We start from the raw sequence: 27,275 nt of genomic DNA on the forward strand, positions 1-27,275 counted from the left end.
ATTTGTTATTTATTTTAATTTTAGTTAAATTATGTCTGAATCTATTATGTCTGTATAGGTCTTTTATTAAATTTTTAGTTTTATTTAATTTTAGTTATTTTAATACTTCAACAAACTAAATGGAAATGAAATCATATATATATTGAATTTATAAATGTGTATGTATATACAGTATATATGTATGTATGTGTGTGTGGTTGTACATACACTCTGTAACGATTGAGGCGTTGTGACAACGAAGTGGGGATCCAATAGCAGGCTTTATTAAAAAAAAAAAAGAGCGTAGTCAGGTCAGGCAGGGTCAGATACCAGCAAACAATAACATCCAAGGCACAGACAAAAGAGTAATCCAACAAGACAGGCAATGATCAGGGCAGGCAGCAGTCAATCAAAAACAAGGTAACAGTCCAAGGAACAAAACACGAGAAAGGCAAAACTTAGGAACATGGAAACTAGAAAACACGGAAGGGCTAAACATTCAATCACCAGCCATGAGATGCAGTCGGGAGATGGGAGAAAGTTGTAGAAAGTCAACCATCACTGCAGCCCTCCACCAGTCGGGGCTTTATGGCAGAGTGGCCCGACGGAAGCCTCTCCTCAGTTCAAGACACATGAAAGCCCGCATGGAGTTTGCTAAAAAAACACCTGAAGGACTCCAAGATGGTGAGAAATAAGATTCTCTGGTCTGATGAGACCAAGATAGAACTTTTTGGCCTTAATTCTAAGCGGTGTGTGTGGAGAAAACCAGGCACTGCTCATCACCTGTCCCAACAGTGAAGCATGGTGGTGGCAGCATCATGCTGTGGGGGTGTTTTTCAGCTGCAGGGACAGGACGACTGGTTGCGATCGAGGGAAAGATGAATGTGGCCAAGTACAGGGATATCCTGGACGAAAACCTTCTCCAGAGTGCTCAGGACCTCAGACTGGGCCGAAGGTTTACCTTTCAACAAGACAATGACCCTAAGCACACAGCTAAAATAACGAAGGAGTGGCTTCACAACAACTCTGTGACTGTTCTTGAATGGCCCAGCCAGAGCCCTGACTTAAACCCAGTTGAGCATCTCTGGAGAGACCTAAAAATGGCTGTCCACCAACGTTTACCGTCCAACCTGACAGAACTGGAGAGGATCTGCAAGGAGGAATGGCAGAGGATCCCCAAATCCATGTGTGAAAAACTTGTTGCATCTTTCCCAAAAGGGTCATGGCTGTATTAGATCAAAAGGGTGCTTCTACTAAATACTGAGCATTTTTCAGTTTTTCTTTTTTAATAAATCTGCAAAGATGTCAACAATTCTGTGTTTTTCTGTCAATATGGGGTGCTGTGTGTACATTAATGAGGAAAAAAAATTAACTTAAATGATTTTAGCAAATGGCTGCAATATAACAAAGAGTGAAAAATTTAAGGGGGTCTGAATACTTTCCGTACCCACTGTATATATATATATATGTATATATATTATCATTTATCATCATGATATGTATATACTGTATCATCATAGAATGAAAAAATATTACCACGTCTCTGTGGCATCCATAATCTTACACCCTCAATCTTCAGAGCAAGATGGCTAATTATCTTCTCTCCACATTTGGATTAGGCAGCACAACCCTGTAATAAAATGCTTCACTTGAAATTTGAGGACATTGTGTGCAAATCACAGACTTCAGCTCCCACTAGTAACATTAGTTCCAGTGCTGAAAATAGGGATCTGTCAAGGATTTGTGAATGTCTTTAAGAAAGCGATAAGAAATAAGTACTTGCATAAATGGCAATTTTAAAACCAAAATTATATTTCAAATGTTGTGTTAAGCTCTTTATGGGGCCTGCGTTGCCCCTGTGTTTCTGACTGTGCTACAGTCTGCTTGTGGGGGTGTTCATATGCTAACTAGGTTGTTACAACTCTGGTTGTTCCAAGAGTGCTCTTCTCTCTTACTGTCTAGTGTGCATATCTCTTTTATGGTGAAGGTTTAGGTTGTATTTATACTATTTATGTGTTTTATTCACTGTAGATCCTCTTTTAGTGGCTTATTGAGTTCCTTTGTTTCAGCCAAGGCACAGAGATGGTGATAAACAGCATAGCAAAGCCATTCCTTAGTGTCAGGAGAGGCAAAAACATGCAGTTCTGTTGAATAATTGATCACTGGTGCATTGGATGGCTGTCAGCCAATCATTAGACTCACCCTGTGCCAAGGGATCCTTGTGGAACACTGACGAAACACTTGCGGTGATTATAGGGAGTTTTATGAGCCTAGCAAATTGTCAAGTTTACAGAATTGATCAAATGGGTCATTTTTTTTTAATCAGGCATTGCAGAATGGAAGTTTTGGAACAGTGAATATGGGACACCAGTTCAGAACTGTGCCATAGACTTTGAACTTCTTACACTGATGTATTATTTGTGTATAAGACAAATTTTCATATCTTTAGAGCTTGGAAGTGTGGTTGACCTACTTGCAGAATCTAGTTATACAAAATTGTAAGCATGGACAATTATTTAGGGCTCTGCAATGAATATGAGCAACTGGACATTATCAATCTCCATGGCCTCTGTTTTGAATATTAATATTAAATAATAATTAAATAATGCATTTAGCATTTTAATTATTTTACATTTAAAACAGAATAAAATATTGCATGAATTTCAGTTCCCAACACTGCAATCCATTCTCTTCAGTTTTCAATTTAAGATCGTTTTATTTTAATTGATGTGAAATTACCAGAATGACAACTATTATTAACTATTATTTATTATTTAAAAGTGGTGGTATGCGAGGACTGGATTTGAGAAACACTGCTCTAGATTATGCAGGCAAATAGGTCCTTAATGCCATTTACAAGCTATCACATCATCACTTTATGGCTCAAGCTGATTGGTCTCTGTTTCGTCTTCAGCCAATGAGCTTTCTTGCTTAACATTTCAATTGTTTGGTGTAATAAAGTCTTGCAGAAACCCTCCACCTCCCCCAGTTTCACCAGTATAGATCTGCTATGGGTAATTTAATGTATGCTATTTGTGCAGCTACAGTATGTCACAGCAACATTTACATGCTCACAGCAGCTTTTCTGTGGATGCATTAGCAATAGCAAGTCTCTGTAATGCATCTTTGCTGAATAAAAGTACAAAAGAAGTACAAAAAACTGAATAGATTGTTGGAAATTTGGCAAAAATGATTGTTCCCATCTGTCTCTAGGACATTGACATTTAGAGATAAATTTTGATCCATTTAACCCTCAATGTAGTATGGTGTGGCTTTTCCTGACCTGATATTGTCTCTGGATAGTTGCTGAAATGGATAATTCTCAAGATTCAGCATATGCTGCTTTGTGTATTAGCATAGGTCAGCAGCCATCATTCCTTCATTTTTGGCTCTTCTCTCAATCCCTTCTTCTCTGTCAGACACTGCAGAGGCATAATTAGCATTTGTGTTTGAGCAAATTTGCTGCAGTATTGCAAAAAGTGGCCCATTTTACTTATTAACAGCTCTATGTCATGTCTCCTGGACATACATTTGGCTGTCAGATGTTGGGCAGGCAGATTTTCTGTGCGGAGATGATGCACTCCACAGGTGGTTTATGTCTTTGTCTTTTCCCCACTATGAATAAACTGACATGTTCCAAGGCAACTACGAGGCAAAGATCAACTTATTAGCTGCCCACCAGCACTGATAAAGTGTCAGTCAAAGTCTGCAGTCTTCACTTTCACCATTATCCTTGTTATTGACTTGAGATCCATCTCCTTTGATTACTGATGCCTGACCTGACTCTCATTTCTCAAAGGCCTTGTGTAGCTGTATGGTTGATGAGGAAAAGCCACTTTTGGTGTCTCGCTCTGATCAAGCACACAGTGATGTGTTAATAGATGAGTCGGAGAGCTGCTAAGTGGGATGATGGTTTTAGAAAGGAATCATGAAGGAGCATGAGCAGCTCTTTCTGGGATCAATTTTCCAGACGTGCAGGTCAGGCATCATGGCTGTATTTGCAACTAGGCTTAATGAGGTACTGAGCAATGCCAGAGAGTGCAGTCCTCCATAGAGTATATACTGAGGACAAAAAAAAAACTTCTGCATTCAAAATAACCCCAGCATTGCAGTATGGGAGGGCTGGGAATTAGGGCTGTCACAATTTATGTTTTAAAGGGGTCATATGATGCGATTTCAATTTTTCCTTTCTCTTTGGAGTGTTACAAGCTCTTGGTGCATAAAGAAGATCTGTAAAGTTGCAAAGACTAAAGTCTCAAATCCAAAGAGTATCCTTTCAGGTAATAAAAGTATTAATTAAAAAAATAAAAGGCTGACTCCAAGGTTTTGAATATGTTTATTTTTGCATTATACAGTGCACTTGCAGTATAGACAAGTTACCTGAGGAACCCAACCGTTTTCTTGAATAAATTGAATACATTATTAAATACATTAACTACAAAAAATGTATAAAACTGACTGCATTCAGTTTAGTAATAAAATCATAGCCCAAGGCCTTCAGATTCTAATATGAATTAAAATACTTTAATTTTTTAATGGTTATTAGGTAAATAAACTTTTCACAAGCAAATGCCTTAGAAAGCCTTGGTGAAGGTTGATGAAGGTTTTCTAAGCAACACACAACACACTGTTTTGTGTAATGTTTTTTAACTTAATAGTCATAATAAAGTAAAGGCTTTTTCATTTGACTATGAGGGCCTTGGATTAAGTTTACTACTGGATCTGGGGATCCTTTATCCAAAGAGCACCAGAAATAATTCATTTTACACCCAAGCAACACGCTTTACATGCCTGTTTTGACAAGAGTATAATTAATTGACTGCCCTATTGTGTAAAATATCAAACAGTGCTGTGCAGTTGTTGGGTATGCCATGGAAGATGGCAAGGTGAAAATGCTGGCACTGATGACCGTACTGCTAAAAAAAACATATGTTTAAGACAGTGTTACAAGCTTCATTTATGGGTTTTGGCTCCCGCAACTTTGCTTGATTTGCCCTTGTATAGTGCTTTGTGCTCCCATGTGACAGGGAGGTTCAGACTCGGCCAAGGCTTTGGCTGAACATTTGCTGGCTCCCATATTTCTTTGCTCCGCTCAGTTCCACATTAGCTGCAAAGCAGTGGAGTGATTTCAAAAACATAACCTTTTTAAAATCTGATTAGGACTTTGTAGTTTTATAGCATAATTTCTGAACTATTTGACCCTGCGTAACATAGGTAAACTTGGCCAAAGCACATTAAAACTGAAAGCCAGTTTTGAAAAGCAGGTATATATATATACACAGTAGAAAAGAATTACCCCCTTTAAAATAATCTCATTTTGTTGCTTTGCAGCCTGAAATGAAGATGGACACATTTTTTCACCATCCAAATAACAGCATATTCCTCCAGTAAAGCCTGGAGGTGGTATTATCCTGTTATGAGGCTGTTTCTCTGCAGCAGGGACTGGAGCACTTGTCAGGATACAAGGCCTAGTCAGAGCCCAGACTTAAACCCCATTGAAAATCTATGGAATGACTTGAAGACTGAAGTCCACAAACGGTCCCCATCAAATATAACTGAACTTGAGCAGTTCTGCAAAGAAGAGTGGGCAAATATTGCAAAGTCTAGATGTGCAAAGTTTGTAGAGACAGATACATATCCCAACATACTAAAGGCTGTAATTAAAACAAAAGGTGATTCAACAAAATATTGTATTCTAAAATATCAAAAATAATATTTTATTAGTTGCACTGAGTAAATACAGCTTGATTAAACAAAAACTGTATCCATCTTCATTTCAGGCTGCAAAGCAACAAAATGTGATTATTTTAAAGGTGGGTGATTCTTTTCTATACCCACTGTATGTATGTGTATATATGCACAGCAACCTGTGAAGCTCTGGTGAACTCCATGCCCAAGAGGGTTAAGGCAGTGCTGGAAAATAATGGTGACCACACAAAATATTGACACTTTGGGCCCAATTTGGACATTTTCACTTAGGGGTGTACTCACTTTTGTGGCCAGCGGTTTAGACATTAATGGCTGTGTGTTGAGTTATTTTGAGAGGACAGCAAATTTACACCATCTTTATGTAGAGCAACAATTCTTTTTTTCAGATCCTCAGAGAGTTCTTTGCCATGAGGTGCCATGTTGTACTTCCAGTGACCAGTATGAGAGAGTGAGAGCGATAACACCAAATTGAACACACCTGCTCCCCATTCACACCTGAGACCTTGTAACACTAATGAGTCACATGACACCGGGGAGAGAAAATGGCTAATTTTGGGGCATTTTCACTTAGGGGTGTACTCACTTTTGTGGCTAGTGGTTTAGACATTAATGGCTGTGTGTTGAGTTATTTTGAGGGGACAGCAAATGTACACTGTTATACAAGCTGTACACTCACTTTACACTGTAGCAAAGTGTCATTTCTTCAGTGTTGTCACATGAAAAGATATAATAAAATATTTACAAAAATGTGAGGGGTGTACTCACTTCTGTGAGATACTGTATGTATGTATTTGCCCTGCAGATAATATCTAAGGATTTGTTTTTTTTTCTCACTGCAGAAGATTTTATATTCCTACATAGCGAAAAGTTGTTAACTCCAAAACAATGACAGCAATGGTAGTGTTAGGAAATAGGATATTAACAGGGATTTTATGCTTGTTCTCCCATGCATTGTAGAATTTCATTGTCTTAGCCAGAGAGAAGCCAGTGTTTTGAATTTCATTTTCTAGAGATTAGATGAGCTGTGAATTGATGGCATGTAGCCGTGAGGACAGCAGGTAATAAAAAGATTGCTATTCACGATTCAACAACAGTAGCCACTGAGGTGAATGATAATTTGATAGGTGAAAAAGGCAAGGTATTTCGATTTTGACTTTTTTTTTTCTTTTCTTTTTTGCCAGTTAACATTGTGGAACATTGTTTTAACTTGTAATGTTATTATTATTAGGGTAAGAATTAAGATGTGATCACATTTGTGGGCGAAATCCAGAGATTTCAAAAGGAATACACATGATTTAGATTTTCATGTGGGGCCAAAAGATTTCTCCAAGCAAATTCTGTAACGGCTATTTACCAGCAGAAAACTGCTTGGTTTAAAAGTGGCTAGTGTGTGAGCTGTGCTCTTCATACATCAATACACTGTTAACAATAGACATTAGAGAATGGACCTTTTTGCCCATGAAATTTTGCTAATGTAACCACACTTTTAGAGTGCTGCAAGGTTGTGGAAAGTTGCTTTGTTGCTTACAGGGGCTTTACACCTCCCGTCTATGTTAAGTAGATCTGGTGTCTGCAGAATATAAAGTGAAGCCATCATGACTTTTTTTCCACTTTAACAAGTTTTAAGTCTAAAGAAATAATACATTTTATGTGTTAAAAATCATTCTACTTTCTCACAAGGCTGGAAGATGCTAGTTTGCTAGTTTTAGTATGCTCTGTTTTATTTTACACGGACAGGCCACCACATGGAGGTCTCCATGTCGAGATCACATGACCAGTCAATACTGCTAGCTTCATCTCGTTAACGTGTTTTTGTTTTTGTTTTTTTTGGAGTAAGTTAATCAAATTTCAAAGGAACATGCAGAAATCCCACTAGCTTCCATTTTTGCATTGCCAACACTTGAAACAGGCATGTAATCATTTTACATTTACATGACATGTTTCATTTTACAGATCATTTGCAGTGCAGGTAGGCATCCCTGTTCTTGCAGCTGTTCAGCATTAGAGCGCTTTGTCCCATGTGCATTTCTGAACAGACGTTTGAAGGATTTCACTTTAAGCATGACAACGAGGGTTGGTGCAGACCCTCTCAGTCATATCTCTCTGAAAATCCATCACATCCCAACTCAGTGCCATGCCAAGAGGACGAAAGCCAAGTCTTTGTTTGCCATTTTATCCTGCTGTTGTGTATTCTCTGTCTCGCTTGTTTTCCATGAAGCAGGGATGATGATAAACACTGCTTTCACTTGGGAGAACGATGCACCATAAATCTGTTTCTATCCTTCTTTCTATGCTGTGGCTAAGGATTGGACTGTGGTTTTCTGAAATCTAGAGAAAGCACAAAGCAGCTAAAACTGCTTCTCAATATTACACTTTCTCCTGCTACTTATGAGTACCCATAAAGACTCATGCCTTTTATGTCCTTATTTTATGTCCCCTTCATCTGTGCATTTTAAATGCGACTGAAAGGCTCTCGATAAATTTGTCTCTGTGTAATTTAACCAACAAAATACGCAAGGATACAAAATACACAAGGGTAAAATTAATGGTATGCTGCCTTTTATAAACAAGTGTGGGTCTTTTTTGTCATCAAAAGCATTTTTTTTTAAATTTGTTTTGCAAGTGACATACTGTACAGTATTGTTCAAATGTTTGGGGTTGGTAAGATATTATTATTATTATTATTATTATTATTATTATTATTTGAAAGAAGTTTCTTATGCTCACCAAGGCTGCATTTTTTTTTTTTTATCAAAAATTCAGTAAAAACAGTAAAATTGTGAAAATGATCACAATTTAAAATAAATCTTTTTTATTTTTAATATATTTTATAAAAAATGTAATGTATTCCTGTGATGGTCAAGCTGAATTGCCTTCAGATATCATTCTAATATGCTGATTTGGTGCTCAAGAAACATTTCTTATTGTTATCAATGTTGAAAACAGTACTGCTTAATATTTTTGTGATTTCAATTTAATTCATTTATTTATTTGTTTGGAAACATTTTTTACTGACCCCAAACTTTTGAACAGTAGTCTGTATTTCACAAATTTTCCATTATAGTATAGTTGATATTTTCATTTTTTAGTCATTAAATTCATACTGCATTAATATGTATATTGGCAATTAGCGCTATGATTTAATTTTCCTGTTGCTCCAGTCCGGAGTTAAATTTATGCCTCAGGTGATCAGCTCAAAAAGCAGGAAAACACTTAAATATAGAGCTGTACAAACACACCAGGCTTTTATTAGCATCAGCACATAACTTTAAACCACTTGAGTGGAGTGGTGGTGTGGAATGTGCATTTCTATTAGCATTAGATTGGCTGCAGATTGGCTTTGGTTTAAACTCCCGACGCATGCCTGGATGGCAAAATTTGCTGCAAGAAATGTAGGATGCAGGACCAATTCATTGGACACTCCAGGCTCTGTTAAGAGCTGTTACTTTTATCGGATCCCCATTAGAGTGTTGCAAGGAGCCAGGGGCTGATAGTTAATCTTGGCCATTCTCGAAAATGCCACAGATGTTTCTGGAGAGATTCAAAGGTGTTTTGAGAGAGAGAGATCAGAAGCCTGAGCTGCAGTCAGAATTTAAGGTTTATCTTGGTTGAAATTATTGGTTGAAAGTGTTACTGGCCTCTGCAGCTTTAACTGCTTCAACATTCCTTGCATTGCATGCTCTTATTGTGAGTCATGGTATAGTGGGTGAAGTGCTATTTCATGTTTGTGTGAGATACCCAGTATGTCAACTATTAGTTGGGCTTTGGAGAATAGAGCCCCTGTTTGGCTTTACAGCAAGGGGCTAGTGTTCTAAAACTGTGGTTGATGTGAAATGCTTTTGCATGTGTTCGGAGAGTGTCATACATAAAATTGGAAGTGTATCAGTACAGATGTGTGACTGATATCTTTTTTTTCATTCATACCATGAATCAAATAAAGACTGTTTTCAATATATAGCCCAATTCACCAGCACTATAAATTTAGATGTTGGTGCATGTAACAGTGTTAGCTGTAGTATAATAGATTTGATTCTGAGAAATGGATTTCACATATTGTGTCAATATTGTGGAGAGGTGATTTCATCCAGCCAGGAAGAACAATTAACATCACTGGAGGTCAAGAGGTGAGTTCTGCCTTTTACCATTTTCATAAAACTCCAAGTGTTTCAAGTTCATGGTGAAATTCACAACAAAATAGCTTTCTTTTCTTCCTTGTCATTCTTGTGTTTTTGTATGTTGTGTAGAAGTTTGTGTGCTAGATGTACAGAGCGACTTATGAAACCGCATGATAAATAAAAGTAAAATGAATTGTTTCAAAATAGGGTGTGTCTGATTTTCACAATATGAAAGATAACTACATGTAAAACTATATTTGCACTAGTTTAACCTAGTGTGTGGTGGTACAGATATTTTTAAATGTTTTTAGAAAAAAAAGTCTCTTTTGCTCACCAAGATTACAGGAAAAACAGTAAGATGCACCGATTGCAATTTTCTTGGCCGATTCCGATTTCCGATTTTTTGTTAGTGTGATCTGTCGATACCGATTTTTGCAGATTCCGATTTTCTTTCTAAGAACTATAATTGACAGCATATACAAACAAAAATCTACTTTTCTTCAAGTAAACTTTTTCAAGTAAAAAGTCAGTAATAAAATAAGAACAAATAAAAAAAAATAGCAAACAACAGCACAAATAAATGCAATAGAATAAAGAGAGCTATGAAACTAAGTTTTTCAGGTTAAGTAAGTTTTTATTCAGTTAAGAAATACTACAGAAATTAAAGTAATCAGATGTAAAATAACACATCCAGTGTTATTTTACATTTGATTACTTTAATTTCTGTATTCTTCATTGTAAAAATTAAATACAGATTAATGTTTACCATTAAAATTATAAAACGTATTCGGTCAAGAGCAGAAAATTATTTTCTTTGTCTTTTGTTCTTTGATTAGAGACAGCACTCCAAGGAAATTAATGATGCATCAGTAAATATGACCCACAGAGCCATGTTGACACAGGTGGTGCTCTTTTACCTTGGCCCCTTCTTCAATTTGCTCTTCTTTTACTAGCAGCAAGTTTGTTTAAAGTCATCCCATCTGTCCTGAGCTTTACAACCTTCAAAATGTTTAGACTGGATCCTGGAAAAAAAGTCTGACTTTAGTGAGGGCAAGAGCTTTCTTCTCCAACCTTACAAAAAACATAGAAAGTATTTGAATTGCTCAAACAACACCCAGGCTAATTCAGGGCAACCCACATTAGACTTTTACACAAAATTGTTTGCTAAGGCATCTAAGGTTAAGCAAACCCCATTTCTCATTGACAACAGAGAATTTAGCTGAAGAATCATTCTCTATTGGTGGTGTCTTCTCAACGTCAAATACTGGAGAACACATTCCTGATCTCAGACTGACGCTGTCATTGAAAATTAGTTGGGATCTGTGCTACAGCAATGGGTTGCCTGAAGGCAACCTAGTTCTTACTTGTCATGGTTGTCTAATTTGCTTTGCAGATTAGATTGAGGAGGCAGAATGCTGTTTGATATATTTTATACATATATATGCAGCCTTGCATGAGAATTTACACATGCCTGAAGCATTTTGCTTGAGAAAAATCAAAGAATCAGTATGATCACAGACTTCAATCAAATTTATACATGTCCCGTCATGACAGAGGAGTGTTTAAAGGTCAGGCATTAGTGACGGTGTCCTCGGTCTCCCTTCACATGGCATGGGAACTGTCTCTTGTCTATAAAACTCCTTGTCTATAGATATTTATTTTTCGCCAGCTTTTACTCCAGGCTAATTTGTTCTATTCTCAGGAGTATTGTCTTGTCAGGTGAATGTCATTTTTTTTTTTTTTTTGGGGGGGGGGATGGGTTAACTACCCCAAACGTTTGAAAGATATATATTTTTTAAATGTTAGTTATTATTTTTTATATATTTATGCATTTATGTATTTTATATTTTACACTATGTTTTTACTATGCTATACTATGTTCTCATGGGTTTGCGTCCAATCCCTTGGCTGCAGTATGATTCCATTTTCCCCTCCCTGGTGCTCTGCTTGAATCCTGAAATCCATGGCATGGATAAATGTTCCATTCCTCTCCTGGTTCTCAGATCTTGGACAAAGAGAGTAAAATCTGGATTTGATGACTGTATTATCTCTTTGTGGCTTTTTGTGGTCCTCATCCAAATTAAGGTGCTGACAGAGCACACTACTATTAAATCACCAGTTTATTTGCTCACTGGAAACTACTAATAGTCCTCTGAGGTCTGTCCGCTGTTGCGCTGCCAAGGCGACATTAGTCTGAGCTCAGATTTTCTCTCTGGACCCTTTAGGTCCATTTAAACCATCAAGCTCAGAAAGGAACAAAAGTTCACAGCAGTCATCTTCCTGATTATTGTTCCCTGTTGACAAGTAACAGGGTTGAAAGACCTTTTATTTGCTCTTTTCTTTCTTAATTTTATGACAAAAACAGTTTATGGGTGTCTTTGACTACAGTTGCCTTAGGTTTTTGGCCCAAGATAAAAGCTTAAAAATCAAAAGTACAACGTCAAATGTCAAATAACTCAAATATGGTGATCAAACACTTATAATGATGTTACAAACATAGGCCTTATTTAGTGGAGGCAGGGTATTTAACAATTTAACAATAAACTTTATTATTCAAAATGACATCAGTGCACTTAACAGTAAACTTCACTGCACTTATTGTAAATAACTTAAATAACACAAATAGAACAAATATATATATATATAACTTGAATTAAGAAATTAAACAAGGTAACTGTGTAGGGCAAGCAAGCTACTGCCAAACCAACCCAATATTTTTTTCACAAATTCTCTGTTGTGTATTTTCTGGTAACAAATGAACATGCAGAACATTTGTATTTAAATAAGTCTTTTTGCAGTTTATTATTCACAGACACAGTCTATATACACTGAACAAAATTATAAACGCAACACTTTTGTTTTTGCCCCCATTTTTCATGAGCTGAACTCAAAGATCTAAGACTTTTTCTATACGCAAAAGGCCTATTTCTCTCAAATATTGTTCACAAATCTGTCTAAATCTGTGTTAGTGAGCACTTCTCGGTCCACAAAATTGTCTGCTGAATTGTGAGAGTGATCTCATCTTTTAGAAGCTTCGCTAGCTGGGCTCCTGCTAATGCTGCGCAGAGCTCCAAGCGAGGCATGGACTGTTGCCTCCTGGGAGCAACTCGTGATCTAGCCATAACGAAAGTGGTATGAACGGCATCTTGTGTGTACTCTACCAAGTAAGCCACAGCCCCATATGCTCGTTCTGATGCGTCGCAAAACACATGGAGGTCGTATTTCCGTTGTACATCATTGGGAACTGATGAGTAACAGCGAGGAATTGTTATGGTGCTGAGATACTTTAACTCACTTTCCCATCTGTCCCAGGCAGCGTAAAGATCTTGTGGCAGATTCGGGTCATCCCAATCTCTTCTTTTGGACCATAGTTGTTGAATGAGCACTTTTGCCCATGTGATGAAAGGCACAATGAACCCCAATGGGTCATACTGCACTGCTAGCACTTGATAGGCTGTTCTCATTGTTAGTGTGACATGTTCGATGGGGCGACATTGGTATCCTAGTGTATCAGCAGCACAATTCCACCTGAGACCCAAAGTTGGCTCCATTGGATCAGTCCTGTTCTGTTCAAGCCATTGTTCTGCAGCTGAAGACCTTGCTTCTGTGGGTAGATGAGAGATCACTGATGGCTGGTTGCTAGCCCATTGTCTAAGGTCAAAACCACCCGTAGCTAGCAGACTGCACAGTTGATCAACTGTTAGCTTGGCTTCAGATGTGGTTGGAAAGCTTGTCAGATAGTTGTCCACATAAAAACTCTGCTGCACTACCTGTAAAGCACCTGGGTAACTCTCTTGGTTATTGCGAGCATGTTGTTACACAGCAAAAATGGCACAACACGGGCTGCTGGTTGTACTAAACGGCAAGACTTCCCATCCATAGACATCTGGACAGTTCTCATAGTGCAGATCTCGCCAGATGAAGCAGAGAAGAGGTCTGTCCTCAGGCAGCAAGCGGACCTGATGGAACATTCCACGGATATCTGCACTTACAGCCACGTGGTGTTGACGGAATCTCAAGAGAACGCCCAACAATGATGGGCCAAGTGCAGGCCCTGGCAGAAGCTGATCATTCAGAGACAGACCTTGATACCTGAATGAGCAATTGAAGACCAATCTTGGTTTATCGTTGTGACACACCAGGTGATGGGGAATGTACCAGGCCTCCTCTGATTTGGTGACTTCTTCAGGTTGAAGCTTAGAAACATAGCCTGCCTTATGTACGGCCATTGGTAAGATCATGGTTCGCTGCGCTCCATCGTCCAGTACAGCGTAAGTCTCCACTGACTTGAATTTGCTGTGTAGCAACACTGGTACCACTTTAAGAAATACTCTGCAGCTTGCACTAGTGGGTGTGAGGTAGGTACGACTCTCTGACATATTTGCTGTGTTTGTTGGATCATCACTTGCTATACGGTGAAGCACCTGTAGATGTATTCCACCACAATCACTGCATGGCTTTTTGAGGTTACACATCTCTGGTTCATGTAGTCTTGCACATCGCCAACATCGCTTCCCATCAGAAATCCACTTTTGCAGATCTGCAACTGACTGCTCTTTGATGTTGTCACAGCGTGTGATGTAGTGCTCTTTACTGTTGCAAAAGAGGCAGTGTACCTTGAGTGGTTTCTTTTGCTTGGGGTCTTTTGGACGGGTAGAGAGTGTAGTCTCAACTGGAGATGCACCATGGTAAAGAACTAGACTTGACCCCTTTGGTTTTGCTGAGGGTTTCTCTTTCCCGACACCTGGAAGCCTTTCGTGCTGGTAGCGCTGCACTAGTCGAATAGACAGTCTCTGCTGCTGTGCTTTGACTTGTAGCCATCCAGCAAAGTCCTGCAGATTGTAGGGGTTAAGACTTATGGAGTTGAGCTTCCCCTGCTGTTGAAGGAACTCAATGAAGCCATCTCGAAGATACTTTGGCAGCTTGCTAAGTAGACGGTCCACGTGTGAACAGCAGTTAAGTTCCATCCCTCTGGGTCCCTCTAATGACAGCAGCATACTGACCAGGAGATGAACTCGCAAGGCAAAGCTCTGAAAGCTGTGGTTATCATTGGGCTTTACATCTGGTGATGTAAGGATGGCTGCTATCTCACTTTGAGCCAGCTGATGTGGCTGACCGTACTGTAGCTGAAGTGCTTGCATAGCTGCTGAATACGGATATGGATGATGCCGGCAAGACTGCCCTATCATTTGAGCTTCAGGCAGTTTAAGATGTTCCAGTAGTACATGGTATTTGTACTTCTCTGTTAGCTCTGGGTAAGGCTCAAGCAAATTGTCCAATGCCAGCTTCATATTAGCAAATTCTCTTTCACTGTCACTTGTGAAGTCGGGAATCTTAGGTTTAGGGGGACAATACAATGTCCGTTGAGGTATACTACCACCTGGTGAAGCTGCATGCTGGGCTGGCATCAGCTGTGGTGCAGCTTCTGCAGTGCTCACTGAAGGGACTAAACCAGGGATTATATTTTGAGAGGGTAATGTTGATGGCATCATTGTTTGGTATGGAGGGACATAACTGAAGGAAGTGGGTGCATTCACTGGCTGTATCTGCGAATACGGTGTTGCATGATAGCCATACGGTGCCTATTTGAGAGAAATAGGCCTTTTGTGTACATAGAAAAAGTCTTAGATCTTTGAGTTCAGCTCATGAAAAATGGGGGCAAAAACAAAAGTGTTGCATTTATATTTTTGTTCAGTGTATATGTACTGACCTGTTTTTTATTTATTCATCAAAAATTCCATGAAATTCCGCGTTATACAGTAAATTCCGTTTTTATAACTGGATTCCGCGATTCCGTCCATGTTTTCTGCATCGCGGAAATCATAGGGTCCTACTAATGTAGCAAACAAATGTGATAAGCTCATTGTGAGAGTCAATCTGCTACGGATTATAATGGGTTTTATTCTACACTGGACGCGAATGGCTTGGCGCAACAAAATACAATAGAATTCTATTGTATTTTGTCGCGCCGCGCGACGTGATGGGACCGATGTGATAAGCATGAGTTCTGGGCCACGGCTCGGCCGTTATAAACACCAGCATTGACTGAGTGGCCGTGATCAGCTCCGGTGGCCGTAACACAGGCTTTAATGCGCCGCAGACGCGTGCCGTGATGCGCAGATCAACTCTCTCTACTGTCACTGAATCTGCTGTTAAAAATGAACCATCCATTCATCATATCATCATGCAAAACTAAGAATTAGAATCATTGTAATGTGACGATCAAATATAGGTGCGGGTGGGTGGCGGGCGGATAATTTGAAGCAGCAGACTCAGGTGACGTTTGAGCTCATCCACGCATCTCTACACTACAGTGACCTGGGTCGCCCGTAGTAAACAATGGAGCTCGCTCTGCTGGACTAACTAAGTAATTACACCATTCAGAAGCATTTAATCTGCGTTATATGTTCTGTAAAAAAAAAAAAGAAAAAAAAATGTATATCGGCAGCATAGGCTATTCGCCGATACCGATATATCTGTGACAGGCTCATATCGGCCGATAATATCGGCAAAACGATATATCGGTCGGGCTCTATTACTAATACACTGCTTTTCAAAATTTGGTGTAAAGATTGGGTTTTTTTTGTTTTTGATAGAAGTCTCTTATGTTCACCAAGACTGCATTTATTTGATCAAAAATAGTTATTCCTGCAAAGGCAAAGCTGAGTTTTCAGCAGCCAGTTCAAAAACATTAAGTGCTTTTTGAATTTGATTAGACCTTTTTTTGTTTTTTTTGTAACATTGTAAGTCTTTACTGTCACTGTTGATCAATCTAATGTAACCTTAAACCAAAGCAAACTTTGTACTGTATGGGTAGACACTGTGCAAAAATGTACCTTAATTTTCTCTTTCTTTCTGACAGTACACACAAAATTTGCCCAAACATGGGATTAATATTGGCTACACAAAGATGATACGCCTAGTTTCGTCTTATTTTGTGCTGATGATTGTAAATAGCGGCTGCTATGGTAATGCAGGAATGTTCTCAGCGCTCTGAGACACACTTGCGGCTTGTGTGAATGGACAGTTTGGGCCAGTATGGACCACATCATTGTGGGTTATACAGAGTTCTGGCCCCACCTTAGCCTTCCTTTGGCCTCTTATTGGCCTTTAAGGGAACTCTGCATCGGTCATACCTCTTGCTGAGGGGAAACTCCCTGCTCAAAACAGTGTGGCCTTCGCAAGACATGCCAACTCGAAGCATGGCCTGGCAAACTGGCTTGTTTGGATCAAACAGTACTTGCTGTTGCCACAGAATTTCAAGGACTGCATTTATTTAAACATCAAGCTGCAACAGTGTGCGTATGGATATTGCGATATGCTGCAAAATATCAAGGATTGTCTAAAAAGGAGAACTTAATGGAAATAACATTTGTTGCTTCTCCGTTAATGCACGTTGGGTAGACTAGTCTTAATGTTTGTTTCTTATTGTGATTTATAGATGGGGGTATACAGGCCCACAACAACTATTTATCTTCATTTTCCCATCCCAGTCTGAGAGGACATACTGATCTATCTCTAAGTATGCCATAAAAGAGAAGGACTGCCGTAGCAAAAATGTAGCCACATGGAAGCGACTGCATACTCGCTTTTTGTTTTACCTGGTTTCTCCTTTTCAAGCAGAGCTCTTGGATCAGGAGCCGCTGATTACTGTCACAACACATTACCCAACCCATGTGTCTCCTTCCACAGGCCTCTTTCTATTTCTCTCTCCCCTTCGCTTTCTCTTTGATTTAACGGCCGTGGGACATTTTCCTCCTGCAATAATTTATTGTTTCTGCTCTTCTTTTTACCACAGCAACCATTTTACTCTTGCTTTCATTTTTTGTTATCCATAACATGCTCATTAATGCTTTTAAGGCTACGTTCATTTTGTTTACTCGTTGATTTGATGTAGATATTGAGCTATTTTTATTTGAAGGCTTGTTGAGTACACACATTTGCTGTAAAGATCCTTCATGGCATTTTTTGTTTTGTTTATTTGCAAAGAATAAAATGCATACAATAAAAAATAAAAAAAATCGACAGAATGCTGCTTTTGCCTTTTCGAATTGTGAACCGTGCTCTTTCTCAATAATTTTGCCTGTCTTATGTTTGACAACGCAGATGCAAGCAGTGCGTTTTCAGTTCAATTCAATTCAAGTTTATTTGTATAGCGCATTTCATGATACAAATCGTTGCAAAGCAGCTTTACAGAAAATTAAGTTTCTACAATATATTTAGTAGTAGCTTGTCAGTGGTGACTGTCAAATTGATGTACATATGGCAGAAATGTACAGTAAAATTCAGTTAATGATGTAATCAAACAGACGATGAACACAATTAACAGCAATGATTATATGTTTCAATCAAACTTGTGTAGCAAAATTTGGTAGTTTATGTTGTTTCAGGGTTGGCATCATCCGAGGTCCTCTGAGGGGTTTGCATCATCTTTTATATTTTAATAAGAACATTTTATAATTTCAAATAAATTATAATATGCTTATTGGGAGTTGGCCTTTATGAATTACTACAAACTTTATTGTTGTGTGAAATGAAATTTGCCAGAAGGACCACATTTCCATCCAGATGGTAATTAATTGAACCCAAACCTGTAGCTATAAACTGCTTAAATTGTCTGGATTCAGTCAGATTGATGAATTTATGAAATGAAAAGTGCTGTTTTAGTGCCTGATACTGTTGACAGACATCAAACAAGGGGTGAGTAATTTGGTCCATTATGCCAGGGTTTTTCAAACTGGGGACCGTGGAAAATTTAAGAGAAAAAAAATGTGTGCTGTCAAAGTTAATGTGTGAATTGATATTTATGAAAGATTTTTTTGAATATGATATTACTTTTGCATTCTGCTTTTAACTTTTTTTTTCCCGCACTGATATCAGTAAGAAAATGATGTATTATAGGTTATATTCAAATAGTTTTGTTTAAAAAGTCTAATTTACAACATCAGTGTTTACAAATAACATTATTTTGTTATGTTTGAAAACCCCAGCATTATGTTATGTTGCTTCATTAAAGCCGATGTTGCAAAAGATTGATAGATAATTATAGTGTGAATAGAAGTGTGAATTTAGCACACATTCGGCGGAAAAAAGCCTCAGTACTAAACTCACAGCTAGGCAGTACCATAACTGCTTACACAAGCAGTGTGAATGTTGTAACCTGTTAATATTTGTGCTGAAATAAATATGGTTCTGCGTGCAGTGTTGAAAGACCATAATTGAGCATTCATATTGTGTGTGTTTTTTTTTCAAGCAGTGGGCTGTTTTGGGGGCAAATTACAGTTGCTTTTATTGGACAGGCACCTCCAAATATAAAATACATGAAGTTCTGTCAGGACCACTATCGTCAAAGATGATTGACAGTTAGCATACAGTTTGGATTGGCGGTATGGTTCTGTTCTGGGCAAGAACTCCCTGTGCATCCATGCAGCCTAGCATGGATGAGAGCAGGGAGAGCAGCGATAACCCCCCCAGGGTAAACAGAACAGAACCAACAAATGCATTGCAGATATCGTTAAAGTTCAATAATGTTATGTACACATTTTAGAATTAGTCTGATTCAAAGGAGAACCAGAAGGCTGAATCCCGACTGACAGAGGAGGAGTTGGGGATGGAGGAGGGTAATTAGCTATTGAGCAATGCGAAAACTGCTGATACTACTGCGGGACCTTATATATGAATGCTTAGATAGATGTCGTATTCCCATAGGTTGATGGGGATCACCTGAGTCAGCTGATGTGAGCTTGACTAACAAAAAAGCCTCAGTACTAAACTAACAGCTAGGCAGTACCATAACTGCTTACACAAGCAGTGTGAATGTTGTAACCTGTTAATATTTGTGCTGAAATAAATATGGTTCTGCGTGCAGTGTTGAAAGACCATAATTCAGCATTCATATTGTGTGTGTTTTTTTTCAAGCAGTGGGCTGTTTTGGGGGCAAATTACAGTTGCTTTTATTGGACAGGCAGCTCCAAATATAAAATACATGAAGTTCTGTCAGGTCCACTATCGTCAAAGATGATTGACAGTTAGCATACAGTTTGGATTGGCGGTATGGTTCTGTTCTGGGCAAGAACTCCTAACGTGACCTGCCAGAACTAACGCTACGCTAGATTTCTTTGTTTTTTGAGGTTTGTACTTTCTTCATATTTACCCTCTTTCCCCACTCCCTTCTCTCTTCTATCTTTGCTGAAGCATTTGAAGTACAGGAAATCATCACTTTAGCTTAGGCGCATCCCAAAATAGATGCACCACGGATAAAGATCAAACGGCATGCAGTACCAGAGCATTTCCTAATTTCTCTGTGGACTGGTGTGAAGGTCTCTCTTTCTTTCTCTCTTTGGTAGAAATGGGGCATGATGAGGCGGGGTTGAGTGGTAGAGATCTGGGATGGGGGAAGTGTGGGAGAGACAGCGCGTTAAGCCGCTGGCATGAGGAATGATTAGGGTTTTAGTTAAAATTGGAAGACAGCAGACTCACAGGGGGGATGGTTTTCTCCTTTATTATTGAAATAGGAGCGGATTTTGAAAAAAAAAGTCTAAAAAAAAAAGGAGCTAAATCTAAATTTAAGCTTAAAGTTTACACTGTGCTCACATCAAACACTCATAGGCACAGAGAAATGCCACAAAGATGAAGGAAGATTTTCACTAAGACACTTAAATTCTAAAATTGAAAAGAGACTTTTTGGGATTTTTTCGAATATTCAGTTATTTACAACATCAAAAATTCTCAGAATTATTCCTTATTCCTTATTCTACTATTAGATTCATTTTTGTTTGAACAGAAATGGTATGTTCAAGTTTCCAAATAGTATTTAGTTAGAATTAAATAAAATATTGAGTAATAATGTTATTATTATTGTTATTATGTCATCATAGACTCATGTTATTGCAAACCAGTATGCAGGTATTTTTTTAGGATTTTGCCATTATGATAACTAAAATCTGAAAATATGGTCGAATTAATCACAGATGATTTTTAAAATCAATAATATGAACAAAAACTTTCTTTGCACTTAATGTAAATTAGAGCTGAACTATTACAGGTGAACTTACTGGCAGTGAAAGAATTCTGGCAACAGTGGTGTAATTCTCAAATTTAACCATGAAGAATTCTGAACAAAGAAATAACGTTATTAACTGGTTGCCAGCATTGAAAAATAATGTTTTCAGTTTCACTCTTGCAATCAAAGGCATTTTGTTCCCATTTCCTAATTTCTGATTTAAACACATGCTCCTCCTTCCTCTTTATACCATTCTTCCATACAGCATAATTGGTGCTGCAAAGAAATGAATTCCATAGTAGTAAAATAGATTTAAGTCAGTACACTATCCAGTCCATGCAATGACCTGTGGGAAATTGTGTTACACTCCTGCATGTTGGAGATAGCTGCCATAAGTGAGTCGTTCCTTAGGTGGTTCCTACTTAGTTGAGTGAGACCATTTTGACTCGCATTGCAGTTTGTTATTTTAATTGGCAATTATAGTCTCCCTGCTGAAGAAAAGAACAGTGATAAAGAAACTCTGTATCATTCCCCCTTTGTCTGGTGGTTACCCTCTTTTTCAGCCCCACATTCCCAGCCCTCCCAACGTTCTTCAGAGGTAAGAATCCAACACTTAACTAAACTGTTACATTTCCTGTCACTGTCATCCATTCATCCATCTGTACTCGCTCTGAATGAGGACATGTGTGCCGTGGAAAGAAAAAAGGCTCTCACATCTTCATAGATGACGGGTGATTGTTGTTCTCAAAGTGTCTGGAAACTCGTCTATTAAACGACGGCAAGCCTCGGGCCTGTTAGGTAAGTTTTCTGAAGAATATGTTACGTTCCTGCCATGCCTATGCTTTCTTCCACTTCCATCACACTCCCAGCAGGATGACATGCCTTTTTGTGCTTTGAAGCTCTCAGGTCTTCCAAGATGCCTACTCTGTATGGTTTTGTCATTGTTAGTGGATAGGAAAGAGTTCTATTAATGGAAATAAAGAAACCCGTTTCTGTATGTGGAACAGGTTGGATTCTTCTGAAGATACCGAGATGGAACTATTGCACACGTTAGTTGGCAGTTTTCTCTTTCAGCCTGATCAAATTTATTGATTTTTATTTCCTTCATCATCAAGACTTAAATGTGTATATTTTTGAATTAGGCCATACATTTACCCTTGATTTATTTTCAAATAAAGCTCTTCCCCGTGGATTACTCCTCACCTTCTGATGCTGCACACGTGAATCACGCAAGCATACACAATCCCTCATATACTTAATATACCTTTGGCACGCACGCTTCATAATCTCAACCGTCATTAATCTCACAGGGGCTATTCAATCAATCCTCTTATTTCTGCAAACATTATTGATACTCCTCTTTCACCTTTCTGGATTCAGTGTAACACATTCACATTCATATTGTATCACATCCAGGGACACTATTGATTACAAGCACAATTCATTTTGTTGTATTACAAGAACAGCTGTTCTCTTAGTGCTGTGATTAAAATACATCTGTCTACCGTCTTTAGTTGCATGGAATATGTGCCCTTGGAATTCTGAAGAAAGCTCTGTGGATTCTGAATGGCCATCATTCATTGCTATTTGGCTTGGAGCCATTCTCTTATTCTTTTGTTATATTAGATTATTACATTAATTTATAATAGGTATTTGAATCAAAATGTTCCTTATTTTGTTTCTTGTTGAGCAGAAACTGTATTTTCTGTCTCTGACGCTCTTTTCAGATTGGATCCGGTTAGAATGAAAAATGTCATTGATTGATAATGTTCTTCTTTTTATAAATAAAAGTAGCCTACACAGATTTGAAAATTGTATATACGTTTAAAAGTTTGGGGTCAGTAAGATTTTTGTTTTTAATTTAGATTTTTAATTTTTTTTGTTTTTTTTAAGGATGCTTTAAACCGATGAAAGACATTTATAATGTTGCTAAAGATTTCTGTTTCAATTAATTACTGTTCTTCCGAGCTTTCTAAAAATCACAAAAAAAAAACAATATTAGGCAGAACAACTGTTTTCATAAATGTATTAAAATGTAAAAGTTATTTTAAATTGTAAGAATATTTCACAATTTTACTTTTTTTCATGAATAAATTCAGCCTTGGTAAACATAAGAGATTTCTTTCAAAAACATCTTACTGACCACAATTCTTTTAAACAGTAGTGTATTTTGATGGTTTCTGATAATAGTTTATAATTAAATAAAGCCTTTTAATAAAAGCTATGTATTGTCAGCTCCTTTTAACACATTTTGCCACATTTAAATCCATTCCACACAATTATTTTTCTGATTTTTGTGTGGACTAAGTTCTAACCCTTTGTTGAAACAGGTGCTCATGTCGTCTTAAGAAATGATACAGTAAAAGGATGCCATTTTATTAATGTGCTGGTAAGTCTTGAGAGGCTTTGTATACTTATGGCCCACCAACAGAGCTGCGAGCCACGTTTCTGCTGACATCAGTGTTTAGATGTGTAGCCCTTTAAAACATCTCTGTGTAGCTCACCTGCCACACATCTCTCCATCCTCACTCCTCGTCCCCTCTGGCCTCAAACAACTTCCTCATCCCTCCACCCTTTCTTCCATGCTTTGATAAGCTCTATGGTTCAACAGCCTACAGCTTGCCTCCAGGTAACTCTACCACATACATACATTAATGTGTAGTGAATGCATGGAGAGTCTCTATTAACCTTTACAAACATCTGGACTGTGCCATAAACTGGCAGTGGCCTATCAACACGAAATGTGCTGTCACTTTTAATATGTCCATTTCATTTCAGTGTGTTCTCCATTGAGTTATAGTAAACCCATGGCATTTGTGAGGCTCAGTTATGTTGTTTTTGCTCATTAATACCTAAAACACCTGCCAATCAAAAATAGGGTTTATTAGATTTGCAGATGTGCGTTTGCATATATTGTTTTCCTCTTGCTTGTCTTTTAAAGCTCTCAAAAACACTTCCCATTCAGGCCTGGTATTAATCACGCTTTATCTCTTTAGTGATATTCATCTCATTAGTGGTAATCCTCTTAAATGCATCCAAACTGCTCCTCAACACGTCCGACGCTCCCTCCCTCCAGACAGGCACGAGGAGGTGGTGATGTCCATCTTCCTGCACAGGCCATTAATTATTTAAGCTGAACTGAACGTAAGACAATGGAAGTTATTACAGCCTCCGACTAGCGCTGTCTCGTGGGATGCCTGTTGCAGAGCCCAATGGTTCTCCAATATTGAGGGCAACATTACTTACAGTATAAAGAGAATAGAGTAGAACAATGGCATGGTTCAATTGTGATATCCAGTCATAAATTCAGTTGCCTTTGATAAGCTGTCCGCATCAAGTTTTAAACAAGCTACTTTTTGCTTAATTGTAAAGAAGACCGAATAGGAAAGTGTTTGATGTATTACACACATTTACTCTGGAAATGCATGTTGTATTCTTTCTTCTTTTTCATTTTTGATGTTATCGCTTGAGCTGTTGTGCTGCCATTGTTTGTTTTGTTGGTAGGAAGAGAGGCAGATGTAAGATTGACTGAGCTGAATATCAGTTAAATCAGTTTGTATTACTGTACTCTCACAGGACACTGTGTTGCATGGATATTTACTTTGTGTCACTGAATCCCGCCCGTCATAGTAAATGGATCAATTATTAGCATTGATCTCTCCAGACGACTGTGCACATCGATATATTTCATTAAGAGGGTATTTTTGAATATTGCTGATTCTGCATGCGCTCAATCAGGCACACACAACTCACCCACAGAGACATGACAAGCGTATTAGCAAGGTAGTTACCGAGGTAGTTAAAGGTAGTTAAACTAACTTCAACTTCTGATATCAGACAATTAGTTACAATAAATTCAAACTTCACCAAAGTTTTCTCAAGGCATCCAGTATCGCAGTGCATTAATCTTAAACATTCAACTTGTGATTGGGTTGTAAAACAAAGGTTAAAGTTATTAAAAAAATAGCAAATGTTTTAACATATGTTGGGGATCAAAAGTTTTAGAACACAGGGGAAATCTTGGATTCAAAGTCAACTTTTAAAATTAGTTTTGGGATTTTGCACTATTTCTTGGTCATTCATCATATACGCAAATTTGAAATTAAACTTGTAAGGGTAAATAGAACCATTTTAACCAATGGTCTTAGACTTTATGAACCAATATTGGACAGCAGTTTTCATATATAAGTATCTGCAATTTATGATTGATCATCATATCTTATTATTATTAGTCCTTGATTGTGATTGGTTGAAGCATATTCGAAACAATATACTGTGCCATTTAATTATTATAAATTATTTCTTATAATATATATATATATATATATATATATATATGCTGTATGTATAGTGTTTGTTTTAATAGTGCACAGAAAAATGTATAATAATAATACATTTCTAACTTCATAACAATTGTACACTACATTTGAAAGTTTTGTATAAGAATCTAATGAGTGAAACCTTCAGCTGGCCTCATTTCAATCCAAAAGATGTGCAGTTTGGTATGTATTATTAAGATTTATACTTCGATTTGAGTATGTCATCTTGACAGCTCAAAAAAAAACAAAACAATAGACTGAAATGCTCTTACTTTATAATAGTTAGGGTCAAAGATACTGTCATAAGACTGTATGATATTATATTGAGAGATCTGGAGTGGAAAATCGCTTTTCTGTCTGCCCATTTGCCCTGCGCAGAGTAATGAAGGTTCTGATGCCATTTCTGAATTAGTTATGCATCATTTACGGAGCAGCATGATTAAGTAGTGTAACCGATCAGGACCCTTATAGAGTGTGTTTAGCTTGAATGACGCTCTGCTGGAGAAGTGCAGCTTGCTTTGTTTCAAACCACTGCAGGGTGCCTTTTTGGATCTGCCGCTTTATTTATTTATTTATGTATTTATTTATTACAAAGCATACAAGCTTCCTTCTCTTTTGTGTCTTTATGGTGACAACTGGAGTAGGCTGGTAAAGACATAAAAACGTTTGTGGACTATATTATGCAGTTTGCTGTTTTCTGATCACTGAAGTAGCAGTATCATCAGCTCCAAGCAGGCGTGCTATTAGTGGCCTGTCTTTAATTTATTTTGCACGCTCATAGCGTGAGAGCGGGAGCTTATCTGCCTCTTTGTCATGAGATGATAAGTTTCTTGGCTATTAACACAATCTGTGCCCCAGGTGTATTCTCTGTTGCTTTAGGCATTAGGCTCTTTTAAAGACAGAAAAGCCCCCTGGCAGGGATGTCTGGTACTCCACCAGCACTAAAAATTATTAATTAATAATACAATGCTGTAAAATGATAGCTTCCATAGTTCTGTTATTAAAAATTGGAAAATCCTTTGACTGTCATTCTTTTGGTTGTTGTCTAACTGTCGATCTGTCGTACGTTCGTTCGTTCGCTCTATTGTTTGTTTTTGTCATTCTATCGATTTGTTCGTTCTAAGTGTCGCTTTATCAGTTGATCATTCACTTGTTCGTTCTATTGTTTGTTCATTTTGTCATTCTGTCGTTTTAGTTCTGCCTTACTATCGTTCGTTCTGTCTAACTCCCTTTCTGTCAATCATTCATTCTAACTTTGATTATAGTAACTCATTCTGTTTGTCTGTTGTTTTATTTATCCTTCTTTCGATCATTTGTTCTGTCTAACTGTCCTTTTATCGATCGCTCATTCTGTCTTTCAGTCCTTCATTCTTTCTAACTGTCCTGCTATCAGTTGTTTGATCTCTTTCTTTTGTTTGTTATTGTATTTATCATTCATTTGTTTGTTTGATGGTTCTAACGTCATTCCGTGTAACTGTCTTTCTATCTATCAGTAGACTTGGTAGACAACACTAAAAATTGGCCTGTATAATATAATGCAGTGCAGTAAAATTACCATTAAAAATGCCATAGTTCATGTTATTCCATCTGTCTCTCTGTTGTTTTATGATTCATTTGTTTGTTCGATTGTTCTATCTCTTATTGTATCGAACTGTCATTCTGTCTGTCGTTCCACCTAACTGTCATTCTGTCTATTTGCCCTGTCTACTTTACATGTTTCCTGAATGAAGCCCATTATTTTTACAGTAAGAAATCAGCAACGTTAATGTTTTAATGGCTTTGGTTGATTTTAGTCGGATTGTGTAGTAAAGGTCACTGGTTTGTTGTGCTATCAGTTCCGATCTGTTATCACATAATGTGAATATGTTTGTGCTTGTGTTTGGCTCTGTGCACTAAATGAGATTCTGGGATGTGCACACACAGCGCTGTTTGTATCCACACATGTACTTGTTGAGTTTGTGATTTCCAAGCCAAATGCCCCTTAAAACGCCCTTGAAGCTGCTGGGAGATAAAACATGCACTCACACAAACCCATTTAAGAGGAAGGTGAAGATAAATGAGTCAAATGACAGATGGAGCAGAGCGTTGAAGAAATCAAGAGAGTGATGAGGCGAGAGAGAGAGAGAGAGAGAGAGAGAGAGAGAGAGAGAG

The 27,275-nt window shown here is 37.9% G+C and overlaps 1 protein-coding gene across 1 annotated transcript in view; it reads left to right on the plus strand.

Annotated features, from left to right (window-relative positions):
* Positions 1-27,275, plus strand: part of pik3r3b (phosphoinositide-3-kinase, regulatory subunit 3b (gamma)) — a 163,935-nt gene that overhangs the window by 2,278 nt on the left and 134,382 nt on the right. The gene's annotated exons all lie outside the window — the stretch shown is intronic.

This window comes from Sinocyclocheilus rhinocerous, unplaced genomic scaffold (assembly GCF_001515625.1).
Source record: "Sinocyclocheilus rhinocerous isolate Xijiao unplaced genomic scaffold, SAMN03320098_v1.1 scaffold690, whole genome shotgun sequence".
In the NCBI taxonomy this organism is placed as follows: domain Eukaryota; kingdom Metazoa; phylum Chordata; class Actinopteri; order Cypriniformes; family Cyprinidae; genus Sinocyclocheilus; species Sinocyclocheilus rhinocerous.